This window comes from Syzygium oleosum, unplaced genomic scaffold, assembly GCF_021117445.2.
Source record: "Syzygium oleosum isolate NSW1041296 unplaced genomic scaffold, Sole_v2.1 Sole_v2.27, whole genome shotgun sequence".
In the NCBI taxonomy this organism is placed as follows: Eukaryota; Viridiplantae; Streptophyta; class Magnoliopsida; order Myrtales; family Myrtaceae; genus Syzygium; species Syzygium oleosum.
Genome location: NW_026607511.1, coordinates 3,861,796 through 3,879,529, shown reverse-complemented (window position 1 = coordinate 3,879,529; position 17,734 = coordinate 3,861,796). Strand labels below are relative to the sequence as shown.

General features: G+C 39.0%; 2 pseudogenes; both read left to right on the top strand.

Moving 5' to 3' along the window:
* Positions 1-8,275, top strand: part of LOC115661507 (omega-hydroxypalmitate O-feruloyl transferase-like) — a 40,399-nt pseudogene extending 32,124 nt beyond the window's left edge.
* Positions 8,276-15,461: 7,186 nt separating this feature from the next.
* On the top strand, positions 15,462-17,384 carry LOC115661508 (omega-hydroxypalmitate O-feruloyl transferase-like; annotated as a pseudogene).
* The last annotated feature ends 350 nt before the right edge of the window (positions 17,385-17,734 follow it).

Sequence of the window (17,734 nt, the reverse complement as noted above, 5' to 3'; positions counted from 1 at the left end):
ACGGAGGACGACATCCAAATGCTGGGCGACATCAGTGCCAGCGATCCGCCAATGCTGCGAAAACTCGTAAAGCACAACGATGGAGCCCAAACCATATTGGAAAAACCTTTGCTGACCATGCAGGTAATGTTTTTTTCTTTTATTTTTCACCGGAAACAGTGACGTTAGGAGAAATTACTACTGATTGTAGCATATGGAATAAGGCTAAATATGGATATTCGAAGATGGTGGTTCTCGCCAAATCTGACAGTTTTGTTTAGTTTAATACACTACTGGTTCCCTGAGTAACTTCTTGTTATTAGAGGGCCCGTTTGAATATGATCTAATTCTGTACATCCCCGCTTTCAGTTTATCTTATAATCCAAGTGACAACATTCAAGTGCGGGGGGATCATCCTCGGCATTCTCATGAATCAAGTCATCGTCGATGGTAAAAACCTCACGGACTTCTTAACTTGCTGGACCGACGTTGCTCAAGCCAAGCCATTATCGATTCTTCCCTTTCTCGATTGATCGGTATTGTGCCCGAGGCGACCTCCGCGTGTCGATCTCCCCCACCACGAGTATGTTCCAAGAGATCCGTGGTCCGAAAGCATAGTCGACCCCCAAAGCAAGCCCCTTGTCTACAGATCATTCTGCTTCGAATCCCTCACTCTCATTCAACTCAAGAAAGTATCAACAATCACAATCCACAACGGCTCCTCCATAGTCCTTACGAGCTTCGAAGTCATGTCGGCACTCGTGTGGATTTTGAGAACCAAAGCTCTCGAAATTGATCCTCATGAGACAGCAAAGCTTCTCATTGCAGTTGACGGTCGGCCAATTTTGGCAGGAAATCGCTGAAGTGGACGCCAACTAGTCACATGGCATTGACATGAATATTTTAATAATTTTTGAATTTTTATGGTTTTTTTCTTCTTTTTTTTCCTTTTCTCTGTCTTTTTTTTTTTGGCTTTTGAAGTTAGGGCTGGCGATCCTCGCTGGCTCTCAGTGAGGGCATCGCGGCCCTTGCCAATCGAGGGCCGCAACGCCCTCGTCAACCAAAGTGAGGGCACGAGAACCCTCGGCCAGATCCTGTGAGGGCGCTAGGCGAGGGCTTGGTGGGCCTCGCCGGCCCTAGGCAAGGCGCTTCCTCGCTTTGGCCAGCGAGATCCTCGTAGCCCTCGCCCAAAGTCGGTGAGGGTTGGCCGGCCACCCTTGCCGTCCCTAACTCCGAAACCCAAAAAAAAAAACAAAGAAAAGGAAAAAAAACCATAAAAAATTCAGAAATTATTAAAATATTATTTAGAAATGTCCACGTCAACGATTTTCGGTCAAAATTGGCCGGATGAACTCAATTAGCAGGAAGTGAAAAGGTTTAAGATTCAATTGGCAAAATTGAAATGTTTAGGACTGAATTGACAAAAGTGCAATAGGTTTAGGACTTTTTAGACAATTTTCCAGATAAAATCCACTCCATTTTATAACTTCGCGAAGATTTATAGAATCATTATTTCTTCTCCACATGAATTTATCTGAATCAAACTCCTAAACATTGCTTTCCTATTCATGCCTCCAAATTTTGAGCAGCCCACATTGCTGGTATGGGGAGAGCAAGATCAGATATTCCCTCTGGAGCTGGGTCACAGATTATAAAGGTGAAGCTTCAATTTATTTGAAACCATCTACTTCCCTTTTTCCTATTTTCATTTGCCCTTAATACATGATATCACCATCGGTGCATAAGATACTTCGTTCATCTCCGACGCCAATGCTCGCATTGGGTCAGGCACATTGGGGAGAATGCTGAACTGGTGGAGATCAGGAATGCAGGGCATGCTGCGAACTTGGAGAAGCCCAAGGAATTCATCAAGCATTTGAAGCTCTTCCTTTTGTAATGTAGTTAATCAGATTCAATGTCTCCTAATCCGTCCACTAATGTGAGATGACAAAAGCTGATCTTTCTGGTTCTGGGCACTGGGTTCTTGATTACACCCAAATGGATCTATGATGTTGCATACATGGAATGATACTTCTTACACATTGTCAAGAAAGAAGTCTCCCAAAACAGCGGGAACTGACAATGGACATATATAACAAAGCTTGAGCATCATGGTCGAGAGCTCGAAGAAGCTTGAGAGGCTGTGGCCGCGAATTTAATGAAGCTTGAGCAGCCACAGCCACGCTTGAAGAAGGAGATGAACAATAAACATAATCTTAATCGGGTGATGTGAGCTCAACGAAGAAAATGAAAAGTTTGCTTTTCTTATCCTTTTTCTTTTTCTAAATTTTTTTTATCCATTTATCTTTTTTAATTTTTTTTCATATATGGCGCTTGGTGGATGCCACATCGGCTCCTTGTGTATGAAGGAAGTAATAAAAAAAAAGTCATATTAGCATTTTTCTTTAGCTAAATTAGACAGAGTTAATGGAGGGATTTGATTTCATTAATTTGATAAATTTTAAGATTTGATTACACTCTTAGAAAGTTCAATTTTACTTTCGAGATAAATTTTAAGATTTTATGCATCACATACGAAAGAATATACAATAATGATGTACTTGGCGAATCAAATATCACGGTATAATTAAAGAACCATCATGCTTTTTGATAATATTTCTCTACGATTTTTGTGAAAGATTTATGAAGAGAAAATGGGTTTTAATTGTTGGTAAAAAAAATAAAGCAGCTGATTCTTGATGGAATGAGAAGCATATTTGCAGGCAAATCGGTAATGATTTGTAAGACGACACGTGGAGGAAGGGTAAACAGATCAAACATCCACTAGCCCCGTGTGAAGCAACGCAAACACGAAGTCACGAGCCAAATCCTGCATGGACTTTAAAATTGGTGGAAAATCACTTGTTTTTGGAAACTAATGAAGGGTTTCGGGTCCAGGCATCAGGGTCACCAAGTTAGGTTGCTAGGGTTTTGTTGGAATATTTAAATAATAAATCACGCATTTATCTAACTGTTTAAACTTTTAAAACAGTTGGCAGCGATTCCATAAAAATTTTCGTGGTATCTGAGTAGGAGATCCTGAGTTCGAATTTTCTAAGCCCCTATTTACTTCTCCAATTAAATATTTCCACACGTAGTACTGACAAAAATACCAGACTAAGCTTGAAGAGAAGTATTAGAATATTTAAATAATAAATCACGCATTTATCTAATAGCTTAAGTTTTTAAAATAGTTAATGGTGGTTCCATAAAATCTTTCAGTCTTGTTTCCGGCCATCAGGTTCCGAGCTCGGCGCCAAGGTCTTGGGCCATAGGTTTAGTCGCGAAGCTGTGTGCGTCAAATTAAATTCTGCAAAATGGACAAATCATTTTTTGGGATTTAAGTATCCAATTGTCTTGAGCAATATATATATTTGTAACTTTATCGTTCTAATTAGCAGCAAATGATGAACAATTAATGGCTTAATTCCGTTAAAAAATACCAATTTTAGGTCGGTCCCAAATTTTGATCAAAACTTTTGTTTTGTTTCATAAAAAGACATCAATTTTAGCTCATGTCTCAATTTTGGCGCAATTTTCTTTTTGTCTCATAAAAAAAACATAAACTTTGGATCGAGTTCTAAATCTGACCCAAACTTTTCATTGTCTAATATAAAAGCACATAATTTTGAGTACCCAAATCTAGTCCTCATCTAGTTTCTGCTGAGGACACGTGGAATGATACGTTGAATATTGTCATTCGGCCATAGTTTAGTCGCGAAGCTGTGGGCGTCAAATTAAATTCTGTAAAATGGGCAAATCATTTTTTGGGATTTAAATACCCAATTGTCTTGAGCAAAACATTTATTTTGTTGTAACCTTATTGTTCTAGGCAGCACCAAGCAATGCACAATTATGGCTTAATTCCATTAAAAAGCACCAATTTTAGGTTGGTCCCAAATTTTGATCCAAACTTTTTTTTGTCTCATAAAAAGGCACCGATTTTAGCTTGTATCCCAATTTTGGCTTAATTTTTTTACCTCATAAAAAACATAAACTTTAGATCGAGTTTCAATTCTAACCCGAACTTTTTGTTGTCTACTATAAAAGTACAAAATTTCAGTCGGTACCTAAATCTGGCCCGGTCAGGTTTCCGTCGAGTACACGTTGAATGACACGTTAAATCTTTAACGGCATTATTGGACATAAACTTGGGGACAAACATGTAATAAATTTACCCCATACTAATTTTTTGACAACCCCAAACCCCAAACTGGTATACCTATCACAAATTTACCCTCCGTTAGTTTTCATTAAATTTTACTATTAAATTGCTAAGTTGGATGACACGTGGCAGTTGACAGGATCACCGGTTTACCATTTTTATTTTTTGTGATATTAATCCAATTTAATGGAGAGTAAATTTGTCACAGATGTACCGGTTTAGGGGTAGTTTGGGATAAATTTGTCACAGGTGTACCGGTTTAGGATTTTTTGTGATCAAAAAATTAGTTCGGAGTAAATTTGTCATAAGTATATTGATTTGGGGTTTTTCATGGTATTAACCCTACTTTAAAATTGGTATTCTTTTTAAGGCAATTGGGCCGACAAAACCTTGGTTGGACATGTGTAGTTTGTAATCAATGGAGCCTAAGATTGCATGGTGCGTATAACCTGGCTTCAACAGTACCAAATGAAAACCACTAGCTCTTTACAATGGTAATACGCAGATTCTTTGGCCCATTGGAGCACCAAGAATCTGAAAAACCAATTAAGGTTTTTCAAATACGAGGTGTGCCATTCACATGCTTCGAGGTTAAACAAGAGAATTTCATTCCCCTTTCTATTAGTAATTAATTAATTCTTTTTGGGTACCTTTTCCCTTTATTTTGGCTTTTGCAATATAGAGCACTTTAAAAAGCAAGTAAAATTAGCACCGTGCAAGGCGGGAACTATATATTATAAATTCAATTAGGAATTAAAAAAGAAGTTCCTTGTCGTGCCCGTAAGTAATATTAGCAAGAGAAATGATTGAATGACAGTGTTTAATCTACCGCGAGAATAAGAGTCTGTTCTGGACCACAAAAAAATAAATAACAAATAATTATAAATTGTTATGGGGTCCACTCCTTCAAGAATTTGTGACTCAGTGAGTCAAATATGGTTATGCTAGCAAAGCCCTATTAGCAACTATTTCATTTATAATTTTATTCGCGAATTTTTAATTTGATAAAACCAAGAGGATGAAAAATGGATTTGGGTCTTCAAAGCCAATTTCACTTTTTAAAGCATCCTGTATTGAAATATATTAATGCATGGAACCCACATTGCTGGTTTGACCTAGGATTTGGCCATGAAGACCCATCAACCCTCCCACATATAAATACAGACACGCTCCAGTTGCTGTACTCAACATTCGAAGCTTCAACTGTTGAAAGTGTTCAGGTGGTACGTGCCTTTTTCTCCCGCACATTAAATATGCATTCAAGTTTTTTTTTCTTTTTTCGGAACGAAAATTTAAGAGCTTTTACCAAGAAAAAGTAATAGTTCGGAGAAAAATCTAGTGGTTATAATAGTAGAATTTTTTTTGGGTCTGATAATAGTAGAATTGACTTTATGAGAATGAGAAAATATTTGTAAATGAGTTTTAAGTAGAGATTTTTTTATTAGAATATTGACACAAATTTAAATAGGGTTAATACCACGAAAAATCCCAAACTGGTATACCTGTGACAAATTTACCCAAAACTAATTTTTTGACCACCAAAAACCCTAAATTGGTACACTTGTGACAAATTTATCTCAAACTAATTTTTTGACTACCAAAAACCTCAAACTGATACATTTGTGATAAATTTACCCTCCGTTAGTTTCCGTTAAACAGGATTCATATGAAAAAAAATCATAAACTGGTACACCTGAGACAAACGGAGGGTAAAACATAAAACTAGCATATCTGTCAAATGCCGCGTGTCATTTAACAAACTAATTTCATAGTAAAATTTAATGAAAATAAACTTAGGGTAAATTTATCACAGGTGTACCAGTTTGGGATTTTTTGTGGTTAAAAAAATTAGTTTGGAGTAAATTTGTTATAAGTGTACCAGTTTGAAGTTTTTCGTAGTATTAACCCTATTACCTTTAGGATATTTATAAGAATGAGAAAATTTGTTGTGTCTCTGTCAAGTAGGAAGTGACCGGAATGTTGGCCAGATCTCAATCAGAGTGCCATCAATTGTGAATAAATGAAAGTTTAGTATCAATAATAAAAATCAGAGTTCGACGACCTGATTGTAAAATCCATGGATGCGTTTATTTCGTGGAAAATCAATAATTTGGAAAGTATTTCCCTAAAAACGATCGCTTGTATCGCTTAACGAAATGAATGTCTCGATATAGATTGTTATTGATAATGAAAATATTTTTCGTTGATTAATCGATTGATTTACTTAATGTTTCATCAATGTTATCCACAGGATGGCTACCGTAATTCTCAAAGGGACATTCGAGCATCAAAGAAAGGACGGTACGTAGTATGTACATTGTGAATTTTGTTTATGACCGGATATGCACGACTCGTATATCCTACTCAATCTATATATATTATAGTATAATTAATAGTATTTATACATTAATTGACAAAACCATGTAATTTTTCATTCAACCAATATAAACACATATTTCCAATTTTGAGCCATGTCTCTAAATCTCCCTCTAGTCTAAACTAAGAAGAATATAGATTTGATAAACCATATGTACATTACCCATGTATCACCAAAGCCTACAAATAATGCAAATTTAACTTCTGTTATTTTGTTCAAAGAAGCAGGAAATGAGAAGCCAAGAAACATCGGAGCTATGCGAAAACTCAACGTGAAGATCACGAATGTGGCTAGTGTTTATCCAGCAAGGGAAACGTTTGGCGGGCTCTACGCTCTCTCGAACCTCGACCAGACCTTCCCTTACGTGATTGAGATCGTGTTCGCCTTCAAAGGTGAAGGGAAGGGAAGGCGTTTCGCACTGATGGAGACGATGAGAGAGTCACTGGCCGAGGCATTGGTCGAGTTCTATCCGTTCGCGGGCAGACTTGTCGTGTGTATCGACGGGAAGATGGTGGTGAGATGCACCGGAGAAGGTGTCCCGTTCGTCGAAGCGACGTCGGAGAATGACATCGGAGTGCTGGGCAATATCAGCGCCATCGATCCCGCCACGCTGCGAAAACTCGTGAAGGACAACGACGGAGCCCCAACCATATTGGAAGTACCTATGCTGACGGTGCAGGTAATCTTCTTTTTCTTTTCACTAGATATTATGACAAGAGTACATCATACGTACATTATTAAATGGAGACTATTGAAAATGGTGGATTTCACTAAATCCGACAGTCTTATTTAGTTTAGTACATATACTATAGATATCCACCTATAGTTTATCATATGATCCAGGTGACGACATTCAAGTGTGGAGGGATCGTCGTCGGCATCGTCATGAATCACGTCCTCGTCGATGGCAAAGCCCTCACAGACTTCATAGCTTGCTGGACCGACCTGGCTCGAGCCAAGCCACCATCAGCTCTTCCCTTTCTCGATCGATCAGTGTTGTGCCCGAGGCGACCCCCGCGCATCGATCTCCCCCACCACGAGTATGCTCCGAGAGATCGGCTTCCCGAGCGCGTGGTCAACTCCCAAACCAAGCCGCTTGTTTACAGATCATTCTGCTTCAAGCCACACACTCTCATTCAACTCAAGAAAGTGTCAACAATCACAGGCCGCAATGGCTCTTCCATAGTCCCTACGACCTTCGAAGTCATATCGGCGATCGCATGGATTTCGCGAACCAAAGCTCTCAGAATCGGTCCTCACGAGACAACTAAGCTTCTCACTGCAGTCGACGGTCGGCCCAAGTTTGACCCGCCGTTGCCAAGCCGCTACTTCGGGAATGGCATTGCTTGGTCCTGCACCGAGTGCAGTGCTGACGAACTGACCCACAAGCCCTTCTCGTTCGCTATCCGGAAAGTGCACGAGGCGCTCGCATCTGTCACCGAGAATTACATAAGGTCGGCCATCGACCACGTCGAGCTGAACAAGGTCCTGGTCGATTGCGGGGGCAGCACTTGCTGCATCAGCAAGTGGAGTCGGCTCCCTTTCTACGACATGGATTTCGGGTTCGGGAGGCCGTTCCAGGTGGCGCCAGCGACGGTCCCCAACAATGTCATCTTGGTTGCTTCCCAGAGCAGGGGGAGTAACGACTTGGTTGTGTCTCTGGGGCTTCCTCGTGATGCCATGGATGTTTTCACAGAGTTGGTTCAGTCTGAGCTCACAATGAAGAGCAAGCTCTAGTCTCATCCATGGATACGAGTATATGTGTATGTTTTCGGATGGCATATGTGAAGTCTCTAGTTTTTGTGCCTCTAGTTTTAAGTAGGACCAACACGGTGGTGTTGGGCTGCTTGTGCCTGTTGTATTTTATGGTATGCTTCCATCAATAATATAGTGGTTTACTTTTTGAAAACAGGGAATGTTATAGGTACAAATGTCAATTTATGAGGTACAAGTGGGAGCGTATCATAGAGAAAATTCCACATAGGGTAATTGAAGAGGGATTGGGCAAATTAATAAATCTAGTTGACTTATAATTTATTGAGATAAACTTTTAAATAAAGATGATATAAGAACATAATGTTGATGGGTTTGAATTTTTGGAGATTTCCTCCCCATAATAAAGTATTCTTTCAAGGAAGAATAACCCGAGTTACCAGTAGGATTCATATTTGAAGAGTTTTAAAAAATAAAAAACCTTCCATTTCTCTCTTGCTCCTCCATCCACAACCAGCCGATCTCCGCTCTCCTTGCCGTCGCTACCGGTGGAGTCGCCAGTGCCGCGGTCCAGGTCGAGCACTGCTGCGTACAGTCGCCATCTCCTCCGTCGTCTTTGTTACCCAGCTGCGAGCGACTCGGCCACGACAAGAGGACCAATTTTTTGGTCTATCCAATTTTATTTTTTTTTTACGATTTCTAGGTAGAGTCTTCTAGAGATGAGAAGTGAAAGGGAGAGCTTGGTGGGTTAGATGAAAGGTGAAAGGGAGAGGCAAGAGAGAGGTGGGTCCTGTAATGACCTACAAAGAAGAAGACTACCCAGCAATTTTTTATGATTCTTTGTGGGATAGTCTTCTTCTTCGTCGGAATGATTTCGGAGGCTTACCCCTTCATTTTTAGCAAGCAAAAGAAAAACAGAGCTTGTGGATGAGCTGCGACGACGATGAAGGGGTGGCTTGGCGGGACCTGTGGATGAGCTGCGGTCGCTAGATCTATGAGCAACGATGGAGGCACAACTCTAGATCCAGCTTTGGATGAGCGCGACTCCAGATCCAGAACTAGACGAGCGACGGCGGAGGAGTGGCTTGGGCCGACCATGAGCGACGCTGTAAGGGATGGCTTGCTTGCTTTGACGCTAAGGGCACGGCGTCGGCCACTCCACCGATAGCGACGGCGAGGGGCGACTCCAGTGAAGCAAAAACTTGTCAAGTTTTCAGTAGTTGGAAGAAAAAAATGCCTTAAACGTGGTAGCTGTAAACCACTGAATATTTTCTCATCTAATACGGGCAAGCTCGGCGGTGCTGCTCAAGCGTGACATCATCTGGGTCCGCCTCCGCTTGCGGTTTCAATTTCGACCTCAGATCTCAAAACCCGCTTGTGGTGGCGAGTACCTCGAACTTAGATCTGGGGGTCAAGCTCCGCCACACATCGAGCTCGAGCCCAGGCCAAACCTGGGCTTGAACTCCGCTACTGTGTCGAGGTCGACCTCGTATTTGCACGGAGGACAAGATGAACAGTGTAACAAGGGGAGCACATACGGAAATGACAAAAAACAAAAAGAGAAAGAAGAAGAAGAAGAAGAAGAAGAAGCCAAGTTGGCACCATGTGTTTTAAAAATATTAACCAGAATTTTTATAAATTATCGACATAAATATCGATATTGCATCTATTTAGTAACATCTAAGGTAACAAGTAGTGTAACAAGTAGTGAATTAACTTTACGAGAACGAGCAAAGTGGAAGTTTTGAGGAAAGTCTCGCCACAATAAATAGCAAGATTGACTTATGAGAATGAGAAAGAAATTTTAAAAATTTTGCAATATTATATATATTACAGTACCATCTAAAGTAAAAAGTAGTAAATTATACTCAGCAAGAATGAAAATTAAATGATACGTCTGTTCACATAAATCACCTCTATTATGCATGACATGTGATGTGGTATATATACCGAAAAATCAAATGATGTGTCTATAACATAATATAAAGAGATGAAAATTGACTTTATCGCTTGCAATACATTTCACCATAAATAGTAAAATTAGTTCAGGTTCTGTCCCATACAACATGTAATAAGATTACTTAAAATTTAATGATTACTAAAGAAATTAACCGAAAATTTCGAGTCGAATTGAATACAAATAACCTGGATAAATTCAATCCTTTGAAATATGAAGAGATAGTGGATAAGTGTAAATTAAATCATACATAAGGACACATGAATCCATAAATTCCAATTATCAACCAAAATATATTGCTTTCAAGTGAATTTCCTTCCACTTGTTAACTTTCCAAACTTTATAGTTATACTATATATTTAAATAGTGAAAATAACACTAGAAGTGTTGTAACTTTCGTACGACATTTACAAAAAGTTTTGGTTGGATCACTTAAATACCGAATTGGAGAAAAAAATCACTTAAGTGCCTCTGGCAACAAATTTAAAAAAAAAAACCTTTTTAATAACATTTTTATATCTTCTGACAAAATATGTTGTTGGTGTAATCATTGACAACCCAGTGACCTCTTATAATTCAAAATCTTTGTCCTTCGTGCGAGACACTCAAAGAGCATGGGCTTTCGCAGGTAATTTTCTTTTATAAAAAATTTTTGTCCTTTTAAAGAACCCCGGCCCACATAGGCCCAATTTTTGTATAATACGAATTTATTAATTTGTTTTAATCATGAATGAGCGTATGTAAATATTTTTAGGCTCATCTCGCTCATCGACCATGTCCAATCCTGATATTCTAATTTGAGGAGCGGTTATCTACCGTAGATCAACGTATCACACAATATTTCTTTTTCTCATACCCATGAACTAATTTCGCCCTTCCAAACCACGAACACTTGTTTAGAACATCCAAAGCTCATAGTAGAAAATACTTACATAATTTTGAAAAAAGAGTAATTTTCGTATTTAATTATGCAATCTTGAAGTTTGATTTGAGCTCCAATGCTTTCGTCGCATTCTTTTTTGATTCATTCCTTCGCAGAACTCATGTACGATGCGCAATCCGCATCTTCCAAAGTCCTGTTGCGCACTCCGAGGCCGTAACACGATTCGTTGGAGCTTTGGCCTTTACTGTAGTAATTATAACTGTTGCTCGCCGTGTTAGCGCTCAAGTCGTTCCGATCGGGAACTTGCAAATGACTTGTAGTTATCAGTAGTGTTGCAGATTTGTTCTTCAAGGATGTATCTGGAGCACCAACGACGACATAGCAACAACATAAGAGCTCTAAAACCTTGAATTTGATACTCATTAGAGTAGTGCCACTCAAGACTTAATGATTACAAAGAATTTGAAAAACCAAATTAGGTTTTTCTAATACGAGGTGACATTGACTTCCTTCAAGGTTAAAGAAGAGAATTTCGTTTTCCCTTTCTATTATTAATTAATTTTTTGGGTACTTTTCACTTTATTTTGTCTTTTGCAATATAGAGCATGCCTTAGAAGAGAAATTGACTCTGAAGACCTGATTCCACTTTTGCTCCTCCTGGTTTTACAAAATTGGTTTTACAAGAGTGACCGACTCTTGCACTCAATGTGCAAGAAATTTATCAGGAAAAAGTACTAGTTCTGAGAAAATCCCGTGATAATAAATAATCAAATTGATTTGATGAGAATGAGAAAATATTTTTGCAAGAGTTTTAACCAGAAAATTCTTCTAAAATATTGACATGGGTGTAAATATTACGTGTATCTAGTAAAATCTAATGTAACAAACAGTAAAATTAATTCTACAGAATGAGAGAAGTAGAAGTTTTGAGGAAAATCTCGCGATAATAATCATTAAAATTAACTTTAATAGATTTAGAAAGTATTTTTAAAATATTAACCAAGTCATAAATATTACATCTATTTACTTAAATCCTAAAGTAACAATTAGTAAAATTGTCTCCACCAAAATGAGAAAACAATGTCTATTTGCGTCAAATCGCATCGATTATGCATGACATGTGCTATGGAATATATACAGAAAAATCTACACGTGTCAACAATATAATATAGAGAGATAAAATTAACTTTGTCACTTGCAATACAATGCAACATAGGTTGTAAAATTATTTCGGTTCCATCCCATACAATACGTAACAAAATGTAACATTATAGTAAGGGAAAATTCCAATTAAGGACCCCAAGTAGGGTCTTTTTTCTCAAAAAATGACCCCAAGTGGACATAGTGTCAAATAAGGGCCTAAAGTATTTAATTAGTCTCAAATAAGGACCCGAAGTGCCAATTAGTCTCAAGTAAGGGCCTGGGTTCACCGGCCGGTCAAATGCTCACCGGCCGGTGAGCACGTTACTGTTTCAATGACCGGAATAAGGGCAGTTTTGTCTTTTTCTTTTTAATTTTTTTTCCTTTTTATGTTTTTTTCCTTTTCCTTTTCCTTTTCCTTTTATGTTTTTTGTTTCTTCTCTTCCCTCCGCCACCCGCCGCCGGCGAGGGCGACCCTCGCCTACCCAGCCCAGGCGAGGGCGGCCCTCGCCCGACGCCGGAGAGGGCAACCTCAACTTGAGGCCAACGACCTCCACCGGCCCCGGCTATGGCCGGCGGAGGGAAGAGAGGAAAAAAAAGAAAAGGAAAAGAAAAAAACATAAAAAGGAAAAAAGAAAAGAAAAGAAAAAAAAAGACCAAAATGCCCTTGTTTCGGTTGCTGGAACAGTAACGTGCTCGTCGGTCGATGAACATTTGACCGGCCAACGAATCCAGGCCCTTACTTGAGACTAATTAGGCATTTCGGGTCCTTATTTGAGACTGATTGGACACTTCATACTCTTATTTGACACTATGTCCACTTGAGGTCCTTTTTTGATAAAAAAAAAACCCTACTTGGGGTCCTTAATTAGAATTTTTCCTTATAGTAATGTCACTTAAGACTTAATGATTACTTAAGAAGATGACCGAAACATTCAAGTCGAGTTAAATAAAAATAGCCTATGACAAACTCAATTCTTTAAAATATGGAGAGATATATTTTTTGGGTCAGAAAATAAGAAGAGATATTTGATAAGTGTAAAGTAAATTTGGATAAAAGGAAAACGAATCCATAAAATTAAATTATCAACGAAGTGATATTATTGCTTTCAAGTAATATTCCCTTTTACTTATTAAATTTCTTGATTTTGTCACTTTCTAAAATTCTAAAGTGGTCTTATCTTTATATAAGTTGAACGAAGACTAGAGGGAAAATATGACCAAATATGACTTTTCATTAATTTTTGAAAATAAACTCATGCGAAGCATAGGCAAGTATGCAAGTTGACTTCCAATTTATACTCTTGTTCTCTCTAGCTAGCTGCCGTTTTACTATTATGAGCTCGTTTCAGAATGGGTGGGTTTTACTGGCTATCATTGAAATTTAGTGTGCTGTCAAAGGTCATAAAACTTTCTCTTGATCATCCAATGTAAGACTACTATTTTTTTTAAATAGATGCACTTTGATTGGAATTCGAGTAGTCTTTTGGGGAAATGATGATGTGGTGACACATAGCAATTGTAAAATTTTGTGGAACTACTGTTAACTATTGTAAAAGCTTAAATTATTATGTAAAGGTCCGATTTAATATTTAATTATTATAACATTCCTTCGCATGTATAAGTTGGACTTCGGCCTATAACTATGCATGGAAATATATAATAAGGAAGACAAATAAAGACCTAAAAAGATTTGAACTCAAAACCTTATGGTCTGATATCATGTAAAATTTTGTACAACTTTTTTTTTGTGTTTTTTAAATTAATCTACCTTAAAATCTCCACCATAGAAAAGCCATACATATGTCACTGAAAAAGTCCCACATAACACCAAAGTGAGAAAATAACTTAAGTATCATAACATGTCAATTGATCACTTAAATGCCAAAATTTTTAAAACTTGTTCACTTTAGTGACATAATTTTTCAAACGGTCACTTGAGTGTCATAACTTTTAAAAAACGTTCACCACAAGTGTCATAAATTATAATATCACATTAGATTTTCCGGTACTTAGGTGATCCATTGAAAAGTTATGTTCCCAAAGTGAATGTTTTTTAAAAGTTATGACACTTAAGTAATCGATTAAATAATTATTATACGTTGTGTCCTTTTCCCTACCAAAATAGATCAACAAATTCATGTAGCCTATGCCATTGCATCTTCATAGGTGATAAGCCAATACAACCGAAAATTAGGTTCGCAAACTAGTACAAACTTCTCACTTCCACTTGTTGCACATGCCCATGCTACAACTAACACAAACATCTCCCTTCCACTTTTCTCTCTTCCACTTGTTTCACGTGCTCTGTCCTATAACTAGTGCACACTTCTCACTTCCACTTCGTTCATTCATCCATTCACTCTCCCTCTCTCTTTCTAGCCACATTCTTAGAAAACTTCTCGATCCTCAATCATCTCCATTTTGAAGTCGAATCGCTGCCACGATCCCGCTCCCGAGTGCCACCACAAACGCCATGTCGTGCTTCTCCATGTCATCCAAGTGGATGCTCGGTCAGCCCCAACCACCCTACCTTGATGGCTTGACATCCGGGTAATCAAGTTTTAGTACTAATAGCAACCCCTTCTAAGGGCATGTTTAATTACGTCCTATCTTCCAAATGTAATGGAAAGATTGTTGAAAAAGGCAATGGCAATGACATCCAGAATATTGGCTGCGTCTTTGTCAAGTCAGCATCTGACCGGAAAGTTGATCAAATCCCGTTCAATATTCCATCAATTGTGAAAGTAATATTCACATGACACATTTATTATAAATTAATTTTGGTCTAAAAATTCTCAAATTGATACATATGAACATATTTACTCTAAACTAATTTTCGTCAAAACTGAAATTTTAAACCGGTATCTCATACCCAAATCCACTTTCCATTAGCAGTTTGGAATATGATGTGGAGGGTAAATTTTACTGTAATACGTACGACTAATTAATTCCATAGCTTTTTTTTGCTAGAATAATTAATTCCATAGCTTTAAATATGTAGAAACTGACTTCGTTAAAGTTTTTTGTATTTAACCAGCAAATTCTACAGCAGTACGACGCATTGTAATGAGAAAATTTCAACAATTTTCCATTTTTTAGACATGTCTCTAAATCTTTAGAAAGGATATAAATTTGATAAACTATATATGTTATGCTAGCATCACCAAAGCCAACAAATAATTAAATTTAACTTCTATCATGCGTGATTTTGTGCGAAGAAGCAAGAAATGAGAAGCCAACGAACATGGGAGCTACGCGAAAGCTCAATGTGAAGATCAACGAATGCGGTTAATGTTTCTCCAGCGACGGAAACGTTTGGTGGGCTCTATGCTCTCTCAAACCTCTACCAGACCTTCCCTTAAGTAATTGAGATTGTGTTCGCCTTCAAAGGCGAAGGGAAGGGAAAGCGTTTCGCACTGATGGAGATGATCAGAGAGTCACTGGCCGAGGCATTGGCCGAGTTCTATCCATTCGCAGGCAGACTTGTCATGGGAAGTGACGGGAAGATGGCGGTGAGATGCACTGGAGAAGGTGTCCCATTCATCGAAGCGATGTCGGAGAACGAAATTGGAATGCTGGGCGACATCAGCGCCATCAATCGGCCAACGTTGCGAAAACTGGTGAAGCACAGCGATGGAGCCCAAACCATATTGGAAAAACCTTTGCTGACCGTGCAGGTGATGTTTTCTCTTTTTTCTTTTCTCCGGAAACAGTGACATTAGGAGAAATTACTACCGATTGTACCATATGGAATAAGGCTAAATATGGACACTCGAAGATGGTGGTTCTTGCCAAATCTGACGGTTTCAGTTTAATGCAATACTAGTTCACTGAGTATGATGTAGAACAGTTAGCCTGTGATTATCTTGAACAATATGATCGCCGTAATCATTGGAAATCTCGGCAGTTTTTCTGATTTTGGGGAAAACAACCATTCAAGCAGTTTCCTATATTATCATTTAGGCAGTTTCCTATATTATCAGTTAGGCAGTTTCCTATATTACCAGTAAGGCAGTTTCCTATATTATCATTTAGGCAGTTTCTTTAATTATTCGGTTTCCATTAGTATTAGGAGTCCTATCTCTATATATAAGATATCCGTCTTGTAATCAAGAGCACGGTATTATTGAATAAAAATTTCGAGTTTTTTGGAGTTGTTCCAAATTTACGCTTCTCTCTGCGTCAGAGTAACTTCTTGTTATTAGATGGCCCGTTTGAATATGACCTACTTCTGTACATCCCCGCTTACAGTTTATCTTAAAATCCAGGTGACAACATTCAAGTGCAGGGGGATCATCCTTGGCATTCTCATGAATCACGTTGTTGTCGATGGTAAAGCCCTCACGGACTTCTTAACTTGCTGGACTGACGTGGCTCGAGCCAAGCCACTATCGATTCTTCCCTTTGTCGATCGATCGGTATTGTGCCCGAGGCGACCTCCGCGTGTTGATCTCTCCCACCATGAGTATGCTCCGAGAGATTGACAGTCCGAACACATAGTCAACCCCCAAACCAAGCCCCTTGTTTACAGATCATTCTGCTTCGAACCTCACTCTCATTCAACTCGAGAAAGTGTCAACAATCACAACCCACAATGGCTCCTCCATAGTCCCTACGACCTTTGTCCTTTGAAGTCATATCGGCAATCGTGTGGATTTTGAGAACCAAAGCTCTCGGCATTGATCCTCATGAGACAGCAAAGCTTCTCATTGTGGTCAACGGTTGGCCCAAGTTCAACCCGCTGTTGCCAAGCGGCTACTTCGGGAATGTCCTTGCTTGGTCCTGTGCAGAGTGCAGAGCGAGCGAACTGATTCGCAAACCCTTCTCCTTCGCTGTCCAGACTGTGCACGAGGCACTCCAATGCGTCACCGATAGCTACATAAGGTCGGCCATTGACCACATTGAGCTGAACAGGGTCGTGGTCGATTGTCAGGGCAACACTTGCTGCATCAGCAAGTGGAGTCGGCTCCCTTTCTACAACACGGATTTCGAGTTTGGGAGGCCGTTCCAAGTGGCACCGGCCACTGTCCCCCAGAACGTCGTCTTGGTCACTTCTCCAAGCGAGGAGAGCGACAACTTGGTTGCGTCTCTGGGGCTTCCTCGTGATGCCATGGATGTTTTTTCAAAGTTGATTCAGTCTGAGCTCACACTGAAAAGCAAGTTTTAGTCTCATCCATGAAAATGAGTATATGACATATGTGTGTGTCTTGGTAGACATGGGTGAAGTCCAAGTAGGATTAACACGGTGCCTGTTGGGCTGCTTATGCCTGTCGTATTATATGTAAGCTTCCATCAATAACACGATGTACTCTATAAAAAAAGGGGATGTTAGAGAAGCAAATGTCAATTCATGAAAGAGTAATCACAGCATACGCTAAAAAGGAATGTTATTGATGCAAATGTTAATCTATGAAAGAATAATTATAGTATACACGGCGGTGTAAAAGCCAGAGGTTTCACACATCATTGATTGGAGAGAGAGAGAGAGTAATTTAAGGACAGACGACACCGCTTGTG